We start from the raw sequence: 4,429 nt of genomic DNA on the forward strand, positions 1-4,429 counted from the left end.
CTAAGACAGGAGTATACGCTATCTCGAGGGCCCAATCGAAAGTATACGCTATCTCGAGGGCCCAATCGAAAGTGTACACTGCTTGAACGCTTAGTTGGTGGCTGATCGAGTAGCTGCTTGCTAAGACATTGCTGGAAAGGTTCTTCGTCTGTCCTTGTGCTACTTTGGGACACCTCGTCCGAGGCACATTGCATCTCAGTACGCTGCAAGAGTTGAATCACCGAGGTTGTCTGTTGTGCAAGGGCACTCGTCAACTCTATGACTTGTCAAGATAAGTGTTGTTCGCCATTTGGATTGGAAGAGCTTGGAAGGAATGCATCTCTTTGAGCAGTGGAAGTGTGGTAGACTCTGGGTGCGAGATTTGAGTTGGGAAATGTCAAATCCGTGGAGAAATATGGTGAAAATGCCCTCGGTTCAATCGTAGGTCCTGAAATTTGAAGCAGGGATGGTTGAACTAATCTTAGACCGATTTAGGTTGTTTGGAAGGCCACGGGAGCAAGTTGGGCCGTGGGAGCAGGTTGGGTCGCAGGAGCAGGCTAGGCCACGTGAGTGGGCTACTCGGTGTGTCACATGTGGGTGCGAAGCTAAGGCTCTGCTTGGCAACACATTGGGCTTGAGTGGCTCGAGCTGGCTCTGCTAGGGCTTGGTGCCATAGGTTTTGTCAACGGTGGCCACCATGGTGGTTACCACGGTGGTGCCCCGTAGGGGTGGTGCCGCTCCACTTATCGTTGTGTTGACCCTTGTAGATCGCCACAGTACTAATCCTTGAACGTTGGAATTTCCGTTTGTTGAGATTTTCAAATCTCTTGCCATTGTACTTTTCTTTTATGTTTTATTGAAGAATTTTTAAAAATAAAAAATTCCAAGAATAAAAACGTACAAAAAATCTACAAATGAACAAGAAAACGAAAAACCTTGGATAAGAGAGTCTTACGAGAGTGTGTGACTCAACTCTCAATGAAAGCACCAATTTGTGGATGCAAATTTCTTCCTCCTTGTTCTTGGACAAAATTGCACCTACAAAACAAATAACACCTTTGGTCAAGGCCAAGAGTCTCACGCGCCCACGATGATTTTTTTTTTTGGGGGGAGGGAGGGGGAAGGGGCTGGCTTTGGCCGAAGAACCTCCGATGCCAAAGTTAGAATTTTGAGGGAGAAGTGTTTGGAGAATTTAGTAAGAGTGTAAAACTTAGGTTTTGGAGAAAATGAGGGTGTTCATATAGGGGTGTAGCCGGTGCCTTTGGGAAGATAGATCGGCCACTTGGATGGTTTTTTGGGTGAGATTCATGATTTGTAGCTAATTAATAAATCAATTAATTAGCTAATTAATATAATTTGAAAGGAAGGATTTGGGGGTTACCTTGCGAAGAATATTTGATGAAGATGGATGAAATAGGTTTTGAATAAATACCTATTTTGGGCATTTTTATTTGATTGAGGGATGGTTGTCCATTGCTCGTGCGTAGGAGTTCCGATATTCCTTGAGGGTAATTTTGTCCTTTTCACCCTAGAATCCACATGTCACCTCTATATTCTTCTTGATTATTTTTGGCTGCACAGCCGCTATTGCGATCAACATCCATATAGATGTGATTCTTAACACTGGTGAATATGTATCAAAATAGTCCAAGCCTGGTTTCTATTGGGACCTTTTGGCAACTAATCGTGCTTTGTATATGTCAAATGTACCATCAAGTTTCAATTTCTTTTTAAATATCCATTTATAACCAATTGGTTTACTTCCAGAAGGTAAGTCTACCAATTCCCATGTGTTATTTTCTAAAATGGACAACTTCACTTTTAGTTGCTTCTTTCTTGTAAGAAGCCTCTTGACTAGCCATGGCTTCTTTATACATTTGAGGTTCATCCTCAGTTAGCAAAGTCATGAAATCAGGACCAAAATCTTTTGGAGTTTTTGTACTTTTGCTTCTTCTTTCTATTGTTTCCTCTGGACCACTTGATGAAGAAGTCTCTCCATAGTCAATTGTTCTCTTCTTCTTGGATCTTGAAACTTTATCTTTATAAGGAAAGATGTCCTCAAAGAACTCAACATCAACAAATTCTAATATTGTGTTATTATGAATACACAAAGCTACACTATTTGAAGCTAATCCTATGAAAACGCAATCTATGGTTTTAGGTCTAAGTTTGACTCATTGGGCAAAGGAACTTGCACTTTGGCAAGGCAACCCCACACGTTTAGTGTTTTATATGTTGGCAGCCTTCCTTTCCAAATTTCATATAGAGACTTATAAGTTTTCTTACATGGGATTCGATTTAGAATTATGTTCGTAATAAGCAATACTTCACCCCACAAATTATGTGGTGAAAAGATTTATGTCGCCACAAACATGTTTGGTGGCTCCAGTATCAATCCACCACTTTTCTGCATCAGCCATCAAATTAATCTCAGACACAACAACAACAACAAGATTTTTATTTGCCATGTTTGCTTGATTGTTGTTGTCGTTCAAGTTTGCAACAACATTTTGATCCTTCTTATGGCGGCACACTTTTGCTGTATGACCAAGTTTACCGCAGACCCAACAAAATCCTTTGATACATTGATTCTTGAAGCTTTTGCCTCTTGGTCCAAGAAAGATGCCATTCTTTGTGATTCCTCCCGTGTTCTTTTTCTTACGATGAGGGAACTTTTTTTTGATGTTTGTACTTCAATAACATGAGCCTTGGCTTCCACAGATGAAGCCCCACCAATCTTCTAACTTTTCTTGTTATCTTCTTCAATACGAAGCCTCTTTACGCTTGTGTTTTAGATAGCTTTGAAGTCCAAGCATCAATGGCATTCATAGTGTCTTCCTTCACAACGTGTGCAAGATTCAATGTTGTCAAATAAAACATCTCTTTTTGCCAACGTTTGAAGTCTCCTCCCTTAAATTTTTCTGGTTTCTCAGCGTGAGGGTTCTTGATACCACTCATATTGACTGATTGCTCCATAACAAATAATAATAATAATAATAATAATAATCATAATCATCTAAAACTACATTAATGAAACCCTCTTTGTTAACCAAAATAGGGTGAAAGGACATATTTGTCTTCTATCACAACAAAAAAGTTAAGGAAAATAACGTAATTTCACATAACAAAATCTTACTACTTTTTTTTTTTTCAAACCTCTCCAACTTGTAAGTTTATCATCTCTAATTTAAAAAAAAAAATTAAAAACAACCTCTCTCCCTCTCTCCTCACTCCTCACTCCTATGTTCTCTCTCACTCTTCCTCTGTTCTTCAATTTTAACAATCAAAGTAAAAAAATTCACACTTTGTGTGTGGGCATATACTAGTAGAAATAATAATAATAATAATAATAATAATCATCTATCTCTACTAATAGAATGCCAAAAGCTAACTTTGGTGTCTAAGGCTTCACCAAAAAACAAGTGGACAAAAAAGTCCCTGAAACAAAAAAATTTAAAACTAACCGAAAATAATACATAACATATTGCAGGGGCAACTTTGTAAAACAAATATGAAACTTTTACATTTTTTTTACACTAAAAATTAAATGGAAAAAGTAAAAACTAAATAGAAAAAACCAAGAATCACTTCTCCCATGATGGCACTTTAATACCCTAAAAAAAATTTAAATATATGATTATGTGGATTTTTTTTTTTCGAGAAGTGAAATGACGAAATTGTCCCTCGTTGACTAAACGTAATTTTTTTGAGGACATATTTTATCCTCATATATTTTGTCATGTTTCTTGCCATATTTGGATAGAGCTCGATCCTACGAATGCGTAGGCGCAAACCGTTCATAAAACGGAGTTATAACGAAAGAGTTATTAATGTTTAAAGTTAGGGTTATATCTATAATTTTTGCTTCACTTGAAGCTCCAAAATTTTGAGCCATTATGTGTGACAACACATGGACGATTGAGATTAAAAGAAAAGAAGAGAAAGGAAGAAATGAGAGTGGGGGAATGGGGATTTTGGCCCAATTAGGAAGAGGGAAAGGAGGGCACGGGAAGGAAAAAAAAAAAGGGGAAACGGGTTGACCGTGCAACCCACCAAACCCGACCCATTCCGCCACATTCCCAATGACTTTCCATCAATTTTCCAGGTGAGTTGGGTGACACCATCACCACCAATCAACTCCTCGTCATCCCAGCTTCCAGTCCCACCCAAGTTGGACGACTGTGGTCAAGGTTCACAACAAACTGTCGTTGTCTTCTCTGGTGAGTCCGAAGACACCCATAGCAGCGATCTGCTTGATTTTGAAGCCACCACCGTCGACCACCACCATGGGTCGACTCCTTGTGAACCCAGGAACATGTCATAGGCCTTGGTTGAGGCGGCGGAGCACCGGAGGTGGCAGATCGAGGCCACCCAATTTCTAGGGTTCCGGTGAGTTTCGAGGAAAATTGGAGCTTTTCCCGACCAAATTGGATTTGGCCACAGGTATAAA

Source organism: Pyrus communis, chromosome 12, assembly GCF_963583255.1.
Source record: "Pyrus communis chromosome 12, drPyrComm1.1, whole genome shotgun sequence".
NCBI classification, from domain to species: Eukaryota; Viridiplantae; Streptophyta; class Magnoliopsida; order Rosales; family Rosaceae; genus Pyrus; species Pyrus communis.